Source organism: Eubalaena glacialis, chromosome 16, assembly GCF_028564815.1.
Source record: "Eubalaena glacialis isolate mEubGla1 chromosome 16, mEubGla1.1.hap2.+ XY, whole genome shotgun sequence".
In the NCBI taxonomy this organism is placed as follows: domain Eukaryota; kingdom Metazoa; phylum Chordata; class Mammalia; order Artiodactyla; family Balaenidae; genus Eubalaena; species Eubalaena glacialis.
Genome location: NC_083731.1, coordinates 63,179,438 through 63,192,748, shown reverse-complemented (window position 1 = coordinate 63,192,748; position 13,311 = coordinate 63,179,438).

Here is a 13,311-nt window from a genome sequence, read left to right as displayed (position 1 = left end):
TGGATTTATTTCTGTATTGTCATCCAACCTATGTAATTGTAGTTTGAGAGTGTAAATTAAATTGGGACTGTTCCTTACTTTAATTCATCTTTGAATTAAAGATGGATATTTGGAGTGACTCTCATTCTTCACTATGTTAACACTGAAATAAATATTTAAATACATATAGCTTTTTTCAACTCTTGAAATTTTAAAATATACATCCAAATGCATGATTACTGGGCCAAATGGTAAAAATGAAAAAGAAGAAGAAAAAAGAGTATATGGGTTCAGAGTGTTCAAGAAAATTTAATTGTATCCTAAGTGACTTATTACAAATGCACCATATATATATTATATATATATATATATATATTTAACACAATTCATGTGATTCAAAAATATGCAGTTTATTTGTGATGTTTGAGTAATGAAAGATCATCTAACCTAGTTCCTGTGTATTTGAGTTCAGCTCTCTTATACTATGAACACGATAAGTACCTGACTTAAGGATCCTAGAGCTTTAAGATCTGGTTTGGTTCACTACAAATGAATGGATACACAGAAACGTTATAGGTAAAATGGATAAGTCAGTAAATGAAAAGTGACAGTATTAGTTAAACATAAAATATGTAGTACCAAGTTCAGAATTAAGAAAGACAAACTATTCATTCCAAATAAAATATATAATTTTAAAGTCAGTGAGACAGTGAACTAGCTCCCTCTCTGTATGCAAAGATTTTTCTGTTTTAATATTTGCATGTAAAAATGTTGCCAGTATTGTATTGCAAATGGTGGTTTAATATTTTGTCTCTGATCCAGATCCCGATCTGGGCTGATCCAGAAGTAACTGTATTTAAACCTATTCTTAAACCCCAGTGTTTGTCATCTTATTACCTATATAGAGGTGCACAGAGGACTATAAAAAAGTAGCAGGGACTTTCATTCTTTGACAGTTGATAACAGGAGGATTTTGCCTATAAATCTTCCCACAAAATCTTGAAATAATACTTTTGAACAAAAAACAAAGAGAATGTAAACCAGGCTTAAGTTTGTTTCTAACTAAAATGTTTTGTGGCTACCTTGTGTTATGTGTGTACCTCATGTGTTTTTTACAAAACCAGAAACATTTTGTTACTATTATTTCTATTCACACCAAAAGGTGGAAATATATCAAGGAATTTATACACCAAAAGGAATCAGAGATGTGGAAAAAAGAAGACATATATTTGAGTTTAACTAAGAGAAAACTTGAACAGCAACGTTCAGGCTATCTTCATCAGAAAATATTGAAAGTGTTTAGAAGTAAATAATAGTTCCTAGATAAGAAGGTTGAAAGAAATCAGTTGATTGCATTTATGTAGGAATGTTAGCAAAAAAACCAAACATGTGCTCAAGGTATATGGTCATCAAAATCTGATCTCACTGAACATTTCCTGTCTCATCTTCGATTCAAATCCTGTAACCTCTGCTGCAGTGAACTGGCCATTTTCCCCAGGAAAATCATCTTATTTCTACATCTTACCTTTGAATGTCTCCCTCTTCCAATTTTTCTCTGTTTATGGAAATTCTCATAATTCAAGAAAGAAGCTCCCTCCAACATAATTAGGTAGTCTGTATATACTTAATCCCCACAAAACTTTCTAGCATCCTCGTCTCTCCCACAAACTAGTGTTCTGCAATTCAAGTCTTCCTGCAGTAGCACAGAGCAACACTCTTCCTGTGGAGGAGGGGGAAGGCTTTTTGAAGAAATCATATTAGCTAATGTTTCTAATAAGGTTAAATTACATTAAATAACTAACATTTTAAGAAAAATGTGATAAGCTAGATAAGATAAATGTATTTAACTATAAGTTGAAGTCCTAAAATTTTTAAGTGAAGAGAATGAATTCAATTTAATTCACCAAATATATTTTAAGTAACTATTAAATTCACAGTTTTATGCTAGACTTACTATTATAAAGATTAATACATGTATTCTAAAATATCCCACTTTAATGCAAGACATTTTATGTTAAATGCAATAATATTTCCTGTATTTAAACTATGTGTTTTAAATATGGTAACTCCAGATGACAGAGTAATTCTTTGACTGAAGGGATTAAGCAATTTTTATAGAGGAGATACTACTGCTTTGAACCTGACACTAATAAGTAAATAAGTTTGTGATGTGTGAAGTAAGGGAGAAAAAAGAGTTCGAATAACTGGATGGACCAATAGTATCTAGGATGGAGATCCTTCTGCTGCAAGATTGCCCATAAGGCAACCACATTTTAGACACAATATTGTATATTTATTTACAGTATTTGTGCTTTTATCATACTAAAATATAAAAATCATAAAAAAATGTTCTATTTAACTATCTCATTTTAAAATATTGTGTTCTCAATTATATATTTTTTTGCATGTTTGGACCATCAGTTTCCCATATGAACAGAATTCCAATTTTAGAACAGTAGTCAAAGAAGTGATTGAAGTTTTATAATGTATCTCCCAGGAAAACATTTAATACGTAAAAAATGTGTGAATTTAATATTTACACTATATTTAGTCCAGTCTAACAAACAATTAATAACAAAACCTGTAATTTTCAGTCATAATTTTTCTACCATATCACCTTTTTCTTCCATGTAGCTTTCAATGCAAATATGATGTTATTGCATTTAGCTGGATTTCATCCATTTTGATGAATTGTGTTTTCATGTTCGTTTATTTAAAATATTTTAAAATTTCTCTTGAGATTTCTTCTTTGACCCATATATTATTTAGAAGTATGTTGTTTAATTTTCACATATTTGGAGACTTTTCACTTATCTTTCTGTTATTGATTTCTAGTATAATTCTAGTATAGTCTGAGGGCAGATATTGTATGGTTTCCATTCTTTTAAATTTAAGGTGTGTTTTATGGCTCAGAATATGGTCTGTCTTGGTGAATGTTCCATGCAGGGTTGAGAAAAATGTGTATTCTTCTGCTGCTGTTGGATGAAGCAGCCTCTAGATGCCAATTGTATCCAGTTGACTAATGGTTTTGTTGAATTCAGTTATTTCCTTACGGATTTTCTGTCCTACTGAATCTGTTCATTTCTAAGAGAGGGGCCTTGAAGTCTCCAGCCATGATAATGAATTTATCTATTTCTCTTTGCAATTCTATCAGCTTTTACCTCACATAGTTTGACATTCTGTTGTAAGACGCATATACATTAAGGATTATTTCTTCTTGGAAAATTGACGTCTTTATTTTTAGGCAATGCCCTTCTTTATGCTAATAACTTTCCTTGCTTTGGCATTGGCTCTGTCTGTTATTACTGTAGCTAATCCTGCTTTCTTTAGATTAAGGTTAGCATGGTACATTTTCCTCTATCCATTTACTTTTAATCTATATGTGATTTTATATTTTAAGTGTGTTTCTTTTTTTTTTAAATTATTTTATTTTATTTTATTTTTTACACAGCAGGTTCTTATTAGTCATCAATTTTATACACATCAGTGTATACATGTCAATCCCAATCGTCCAATTCATCACACCCTTACCCCCATCTTCCTGCCACTTTCCCCCGTTGGTGTCCATACGTTTGTTCTCTACATCTGTATCTCAATTTCTGCCCTGCAAACCGGTTCATCTGTACCATTTTTCTAGGTTCCACATATATGCGTTAATATACGATATTTGTTTTTCTTTTTCTGACTTACTTCACTCTGTATGACAGTCTCTAGATCCATCCACGTCTCAACAAATGACCCAATTTCGTTCCTTTTTATGGCTGAGTAATATTCCATTGTATATATGTACCACAACTTCTTTATCCATTCGTCTGTCGATGGGCATTTAGGTTGCTTCCATGAACTGGCTATTGTAAATAGTGCTGCCATGAACATTGGGGTGCATGTGTCTTTTTGAATTATGGTTTTCTCTGGGTATATGCCCAGTAGTGGGATTGCTGGATCATATGGTAATTTTATTTTTAGTTTTTTAAGGAACCTCCATACTGTTCTCCATAGTGACTGTATCAATTTACATTCCCACCAACAGTGCAAGAGGGTTCCCTTTTCTCCACACCCTCTCCAGCATTTGTTGTTTGTAGATTTTCTGATGACGCCCATTCTAACTGGTGTGAGGTGGTACCTCATTGTAGTTTTGATTTGCATTTCTCTAATAATTAGTGATGTTGAGCAGCTTTTCATGTGCCTCTTGGCCATCTGTATGTCTTCTTTGGAGAAATGTCTTTTTAGGTCTTCTGCCCATTTTTGGATTAGGTTGCTTGTTTTTTTAATATTGAGCTGCATGAGCTGTTTACATATTTTGGAGATTAATCCTTTGTCCGTGGATTCATTGGCAAATATTTTCTCCCATTCTGAGGGTTGTCTTTTCATCTTGTTTATGGTTTCCTTTGTTGTGCAAAAGCTTTGAAGTTTCATTAGGTCCCATTTGTTTATTTTTGTTTTTATTTCCATTACTCTAGGAGGTGGATCAAAAAAGATCTTGCTGTGATTTATGTCAAAGAGTGTTCTTCCTATTTTTTTTTTTTTAATAAATTTATTTATTTATTTATTTTTGGCTGTGTTGGGTCTTCGTTTCTGTGCGAGGGCTTTCTCTAGTTGCGGCGAGTAGGGGCCACTCTTCATCGCGGTGCACGGGCCTCTCACTATCGTGGCCTCTCTTGTTGCGGAGCACAGGCTCCAGACGTGCAGGCTCAGTAGTTGTGGCTCACGGGCCTAGCTGCTCTGCGGCATGTGGGATCTTCCCAGACCAGGGCTCGAACCCGTGTCCCCTGCATTGGCAGGCAGACTCTCAACAACTGCGCCACCAGGGAAGCCCTTCCTATGTTTTCCTCTAAGTGTTTTATAGTGTCCAGTCTTACATTTAGGTCTCTAATCCATTTTGAGTTTATTTTTGTGTATGGTGTTAGGGAATGTTCTAATTTCATCCTTTTACATGTAGCTGTCCAGTTTTCCCAGCACCACTTATTGAAGAGACTGTTTTTTCTCCATTGTATATCCTTGCCTCCATTGTCATAGATTAGTTGATCATAGGTGCGTGGGTTTATCTCTGGGCTTTCTATCTTGTTGCATTGATCTATGTTTCCATTTTTGTGCCAGTACAGTATTGTCTTGATTACTGTAGCTTTGTAGTATAGTCTGAAATCAGGACGTCTGATTCCTCCAGCTTGGTTTTTTTCCCTCAAGACTGCTTTGGCTATTTGGGGTCTTTTGTGTCTCCATGCAAAATTTAAGATTTTTTGTTCTAGTTCTGTAAAAAATGCCATTGGTAATTTGATAGGGATTGCATTGAATTTGTAGATTGCTTTGGGTAGTGTAGTCATTTTCACAATATTGATTCTTCCAATCCAAGAACATGGTATATCTCTCCATCTGTTGGTATCATCTTTAATTTCTTTCATCAGTGTCTTATAGTTTTCTGCATGCAGGTCTTTTGTCTCCTTAGGTAGGTTTATTCCTAGGAATTTTATTCTTTTTGTTGCAATGGTAAATGGGAGTGTTTCCTTAATTTCTCTTTCAGATTTTTGTAGACATCATATAGCCGGGTCTTGTTTTTTATCCACTATAACAATCTCTGTCTTTCAAGTGGTGTATTTAGACCATTGATGTTCAATGTGACTATTGATATAGTTTGATTAATATTTACCATGTTTCTTACTGTTTTCTATTTGTTGCTTTTGTTCCCTGTTCTTATTTTTGTTTTCCACTTTTTTTCTGCCTTTTGTGTTTTTTTCCTACGTCTTGTGGTTTTATATGATTCCATTTTCTCTCCTTTCTTAACAACCATTTTTTAAAATTCTTTTAGTAGTGGCCCTAAGGTTTGCAGTAAACATTTACAGCTAATTCAAGTCCACTTTCAAATAACACTATACCACTTCACAGATAATGTGAGTACTTTATAATAAATATTCCTAATTCCTCTTTCCCATCCCTATATCATTGTTTTCATTCATTCCTCTTACATACAAACATGCATAAGCATATATATACTAAATATATAAATGTATGGTTTATACATAAGCATACATATTTTGCATTGTTGGTATTATTTTGAATATGAACAAACTATCATCTGTTAGATTAATTATGAATAAGAAAAATAAAAGTTTTTATTTTACCTTTACTTATTCCTTCAATGCTCTCCCTTAATTTATATAGATCAGTGTTTCTGACCAATATTATTTTCCTTCTCTCTAAAGAATTTTTTCTTAACATTTCTTGCAAGGTAACTCTACTGGCAACAAATTCCCTAAATTTTTGTTTGTCAGAGAAAGTCTTTATTTCTCCTTCACTTTTGAAGGATAATTTTTCAGGGTACAGATTTCCAGGTTAGTGGCTTTTTTCTCTGAACCCTTTAAATATTTCACTTCACTCTTTTCTTTCTTGCATGATTTCTGAGAAGAAGTTGGATGAAATTCTTATCTTTGTTCCAACATAGGTAAGGTGTTTCCACACCCACCTCACTTCTTTCAGGTTTTTTTCCAGAATTTTTTCTCTGTCTTTCATTTTCTGTAGCTTGAAAATAATATGCCTAGGTTTGTATTGACATTTATTCTGTTTGTTGTTCTTTAAGCTTCCTGGATCTGTGGTTTGGAGTCTGACATTAATTCGGGGAAATTCTTAGTCTTTATTGATTCAAATATTTCTTCTGCTCCTTTCTCTACCCTCTGGTACTCCTATTATATGTTATGTTACACTTTTGTAGTTGCCCCACGGTCCTTGAATATTCTGTTCTGTTTTTTCAGTCTTTGTTCTCTTTGCTTTTCAGTTTTCAAGAATTCTATTGATATATCCTCTAAGTCAGAGACTCTTTCCTCACCTATGTCCAGTCTACTAATAAGCCCATAAAAGGCATTCTTTTTTTCTGTTACAGTGTTTTTTGTTTGTTTAGTGTGTTTTGGTATGTCTTTAAATTTTTCTTGATAGCTGGGCATGATGTACAAAGAAAACAAGGAAGTGTTGTAAATAGGCCTTAGTAATGTGGTGGTGAGGTGTGGGACAGAGGAAGTGTGCTATAGTCTTATGATTAGGTCTCAATTTTCACTGAGCCTATGCCTCTGAACTGTGAACTTCACAAGAGTTTCTCCATTATCCTCCCTTAGGCGGAAGAGGTTGGGTAGACTGGCCAGGAGTTGGGTATTTCCCTTCTCCCACATGGTAGGCTGGAGATGGCTGGAGTTGGGTGCTAAAGTTGAGTGTTGCCCTTCTCTGGGTCAGGTAGGCTCTGTTAACACCCCAGCTGGTTATATCTGCTTAATTTGTTTCCCTTGAGGCCAGACCTTGTTAAGAAGAAATGTGTACTTTGGTGTACTTCAAAATGTTTCCAGTTTCCCACCCTCTGCCTGAAGCCCTGGGATTCCAACGGCATTTTAAATGTTAAACTCTGAGTTGTCCATACTAAGTCTCCAGCAGGTCCTTAGTTATAGTCAGGTTTTCCTACTCTGACACTGGTTCTCAGGGTGGCTTCTGTTTGTGAGTATCTGGTCTGGTAAGCCATGACTCCCTGAATTCCCCTGTCTGTCTCTGCAATACTGGGGGCAGTGGTTTGTCCTGTGTCCACTCTTCTCTTAGGGACCTAAGAGGACTTGATTTTTCAAGTCTGTTCAGCTTTTTACTTGTTAGGACAGTGTGACAGCTTCCAAGCTTTTTACATAAGGAGGCAGAAACCAGAAGTCCCCCTACCTTAGTTTTTAAGACATTTTTAGTTGTGTTTTCTATTCCCTGTGACTGAAAATATCTCAAATGATATATATGGCCAAATAAATTATAAAAAATAATGCAAAGTATGTATCGCTGTCACTAATATGTTAACGAGCATATTAAGAGACACCTAGAAGCTCTGATATAAAATTACATGACTTTGTTTATGCCAATAGTCTATATATTTCTATACATATGTAATCCATTTCTTCAATAATATATATTAATGTTCAGAGGAGCATATTTTTGAAACACTATAATACCTCTCTCTATTAGCTAAAATCATAGATTCCATGCAATGAAAACTATACTGTTTAAGACAAAATTACCATATTTGCTTATTTTTACTTTCGATAAACTTCATTAGAATTGGTCAAAGTTACAATTTAAGGAAGAAATGATTTTGTTTTCCTCACTTATTCTGTTTTTTTATTAGTTTAATGTAATGAATGTAGTCTTTTGTATTAGTGGGCTTATTAGCAGCATTTTTACTGATGAAATCATTGAGAAATGCAGGTACTAAACTTTAAATCAATGGTAAAAACCTTTAAAAGAGCAGTTTCACTTTTAAGGGAAGTCATATCATCCATTCGAATTAAATGTGTTAAAGATTTTACTTCTATTTCTAAGACCTAGAAAGAATAGAACTTGTACTAATGATGTGAAATTATGCATAAATGGTTTTAGCACCAGAGATAGAAAGAGGTTCAGAGTAATTATGCTTTAACATTTGATCACTAAATAAGAAGTCAATAAAGTCAATTTATAATTTACATAGATTAGAGAATTTCAAATATCTAAATGTAGTGTAATTGAAAATAAATCAAGAGATAAAGAAGAGATGCAAAAAAATGGTTAGACTGAATTTAAAGTTTGGCAAGGAATTAGATTTATATCCTCAAAGAAATACCCTTCCTTAAATGTAAAACATAGTCTAGAAAAGGCCCATTTCCCAATGGCATCATCTTAATTCAAGAGATAGCATTCATGCCCTCAAAGCTATAGCTTTCAGAGCTCTGCAACAGCAAGAATGACCTTAAAATCCTATTCAGATTTTTTTTCCAGTTACTGCAGCTGAATGCATCTGAAATAGGGAATTCATGCATTTCACTTCACTATGGAAATCATCATATAAATGGGATAGTCAGTGGAAATTTCAGCTTATATATAGCAAGAAATTATGTCATTTACAATGATGGTACAATTTGCATCATGTATACTTTTTTTCTATCTATCTTGATTTAAATTTACAAAAAAAACGGTTTTAGTGGTTATAATATTTTAACTCTCTTTTAAAATAAAAGTCCGTTGGAACACCATTTAAAATATGCAGTTAAAGGAGTTTGAAGTGGTTTAATGTAGCAGTAAGCCAACATATCAAAATACAGTATGTTGAAGAGGTAGCCCAGCATTTATGTGCTAAAGTCAGGGCATGTGAGTCCCGAGCAAAAGTCATTCTATGCCAAATCCCACACCATAAAAATGATAATAATAATAGCAAAAAGTATTGTTCATATCATTTTTAAGTGCCACTGCTTGGAAGATAATCACCAGACATTGCATAAAAGATAAAAAAAAGAAAATCCTTTCTAATGCACTTAGAGGTTAAAGGAAATACACCATTTTCAAGGAATTTTAACTTACTACCAGTTTAATCTTAACCTCAGTTTCATTACAACTAATATCACTTCTCTTTCTTGAAGTCTCTAAAGCAGTCTCTTTTTATCATTTGTGTGACTGTCTTTTTTGTCAACTGAATTGTAAGCTCCTGAGAAAGAATGTCCCCGGCTCACATTTCCTTTGCTCCATCCTCAGAGTCCAGCCCACACGTAGTGGGCCCTGCTTGCTCAAAGCACCTTGCAGGAAACTCATTTGGTGTCTTTATTGGCCTCAGAACCTGTGTCCTAACTGGGAGGTGCATTAGGGAAGACACTGGTGCAGGTCGTTGTATAATACCCACACCTAATCCAGGCTCTGGTACCCAAAAGTCTTTTCACATATAAATATAAATGAATTAATCTTGTTCCTGCATTCTCTCACTGCTCATCAGAGTTAAAAGTATCTAAAAAAGGAAAATTTTATTCCATAGGACAGCTTACTTATTGTTTAGCTGTCAAAATATTATTTACACTTAGCCCAAATCTTTTGTCTTGTGCCTTGTACATACAGGCATACCCCTATTTATTGTGCTTGGCATTATTGCACTTCACAGATAAAATTGTGTTTTTTACAGATTGAAGGTTTGTGGCAATCTTGCTTCGAGCAAGTCTATTGGCACCATTTTTTCCAACAGCATTTGCTCACTTTGTGTCTCTGTGTCATGTTTTGGTAATGTTTACAATATTTCAAACTTTTTCATAATTATGGTGATCTGTGATCAGTGACCTTTGATGTTACTATTGCAAAAAGATTATGACTTGCTGAAGGCTCAGATGAAGGTTCGCGTTTTTTAGCAATGGTCTTTTTAATTAATGTATGTACATTGTTTTTATAGACATAATGCTATTGCATACTTCATAGACTATAGTATATGTAAACATAACTTTTATGTGCACGGAGAAACCAAAAAATTCATGTGACTTGCTTTATTGCGATATTCCCTTTATTGCAGTGGTCTAGAACCAAACCCACACTATCTCCAAGGTATGCCTGTACTTGTTCTTGTTTTGTACACTGAGCTTATAAGAATAATTCTTATTTCTCCTATTATTTTGGTTGTATTTTACCTCCCAAAGAACTCCTAGCTATTACCCAGGAATTGGGGCTTACCCCAAAATATTTTTCATGTTTTAGAAAATGTATTTATCACAGTTGTCATTTTTGCTATAATTATAACGCTTCAAAAATGCACACAGTATGTTGTTAACTTTGTTTAACTATATACATAATTTAATATTTCCTCATGATAAACAAATCTACATTCACATTTTCCAACAAAATATTTGAATTAACTTTCAAAATTAATATATGAGAAACTGGAGGACATACAGTTCAGATTCTCCAATAAATTAGTAGAAGTTGAGGAAATGATACAGCTCGAATTAGAAAAATTTATTATGTAATTTCTTCTCTTGTTATTAATATGGATCAAAGAGTAAAAAAGAACTATTTTTTTTCAAATACCTACACAAATAGATTTTTTATATAAAGCATGAATAATATGCTTAATGTGGTCTAGTTCATATGTATAGAATTCTTCAATTTCAAAATATTTTAGAGAATAGTGAACCTCATTTTGTTTTACAATGTATATACTAGATGAGTTGCGATTCCAGATGGCTGGAGGGAAATAGAGCCAAAACCCCAACACACAGTACTGCAGGTTTTTATGCTGTCCTCAGCCATTGCATGATCACTTGAGAGTTCTCAGCTCCCCTGAGAATCCTGGAGATTCAGAAGATGGAAAAAGATCTAGTCCAGAAGTCACTTCAAGTCATGAACTTCCTTTTTGTGGTTTCCTTCCAGCTTAACTTCCCTTTACATGCAAAGAATTATATAGCAATTTGCCACAGAACTCTGCAAGCATTTACCCAAGAGAAAGGATTTGTCTAAGAAGTGGCATCAGTTTTGGCCACAGGAGAGCCAGGCATACATACAATCAAGTGAAGTACTTATGACTTATGACTTCCACGTGGTCAATTCTCTATGGTCCTTCACTGAGGTGAATTGCCTGTTTGACTTAAGATTATGTTTTTGGCAAAACTAACATTTTAAAGCTTAACCTCAAAGAAAGCTACTGCTTATAATATACTGTTAGCTACATCATAATTCTCCTAAGAAAATCTACTTGTGAGAATTAAATATTATAAAATAAAAAGACACATTTACTGTGCCTTAATGCTGGGAGACTTTTCTTCTAACTCGAGTTTCATAATACTGAGAAACATATAATAATAGTATTTATGTAGCATGTTCTATTACAAAAGCTTTTGAATTTTTATTTAATACTGAAATGGTCCCCACTGAGATGTTAGCATTCCCCTTTGCAGTTGCACTGATATCACAGACTTACTCACACACTCATTGAATCTCAACTCATCTGGACTTCTAGATTTGGTTTAGTGAATAAAAATGAGTATATAAAAATGTGTTTGTAATTAATAAAATTTGACTTTATTTTCTGGCAATAAATGCATGTCATGAGATAAATTTTGATTTAGCTATCAGCATTTGTTATTGCATGTTTCTGTACAATTCAATGAACCCACCACTTCACTGGGAATCCTACTGAGAAGAAAGTAGAAAATCCACTCCATTGCCCCTAGATTTCTCTAAATCTATGAGACTCATTAGTACTTGTGCATAATGCCCTGACATATCTAGTGATGACCTTCTAATGGATGGAGGTCATGTCCAAGGTAGTTTCACTGTAGCATTGGGCACCATCTAATATTGCCATGCATGAATTGAGAATACTTTGGGAGGAAAGCTCTTAATACTTTGTTATTGTGCAATGTCTTTAATCATTCACATCAAAGAGATATGTTATGGCTATAAAGCCTAGTTTTTGTATGGTTTTCAATTTATCAGTGACTGCTGCTGAGCTCTGGAAAGAGAACTTCTTGTCAAATTCAGAAGTCTAACCATACTTAAGAAACAGAACGATGGGACAAATAAAAATAAGGAGGTTATAAACTATTCAGGGAAGTACAGAACTTTTAAGTTCAGTGCAGTGGTGCAGTTCATTGTGAAGTGTGAAGTCCATTACTATGAAATGCCTTAGGATCACCTAAGAAAAGAGGATCAAAAGCGCGGCAAGTAATTTGCTTCTCCATCACTATGCCCCTCCTTCCCAAACTTAATGATTCTGCTCTAATTTGTTTTATATATTTTCTTTGGCACAAATGTAGGTTGCTTTTTTGGAAAATAGTGTTCTGCTGCTAATAACATATGAAAGCTACTATTAATGTTTCTTTCTCATTTAATTATTCAACAAAGAGACCACCCAAGTTTACCCACATGTAACCAAAGATATCAGAAATGGGAAACAACTAGAGTCTGTTTAGTTTGATTGTAGTGTTTTTGTCCTACCACATTGTCTTTAACTAGTCACAGAACACTCCTAGAGGTGAGAACGAGGCCTATATACACAGTATTCATTAGTTTGGCCTCTCTAAACTGTTGACCTACCGCCAGCACAAATGTCATTTTATGGTGTGATTCAATTTAACTTGGAAACACCGTATTAAATCTATTTCACTATAGATACCCTGCAAAACTTATTTGTCTACAGACTGTTTATAAAGGACATAGCATGTAAACTCTGAGTCCCTGGTTCCTGGGAACTTTGGCAGTAGAACTCAGCAAGAGGCAGCATAATAGAGAGATAGTGTGCATGAAGACTGACCTTGGAGTGTGATTCCCAGATTTATTACATCATATGTTGCTATGTGACCTTGGACAAGTTAGTTAACCTCTTTTGGCTTTAGTTTCTTTGTCCTTAAAATGGCTATGAGAAATAGATGAGTTAACATTTGACGAGTACTTAGAATAATGTCTGGCACATAATAAATATGACTCAAGCCTTTGTAAAATAAGATTACCACCTTAATGAGTCAACACTGTCCTTAAGAAGGGAAGTACAAGAAACAACACACACAAAAACATGACTAGGTAGCAATCTTGTTTGGTGTT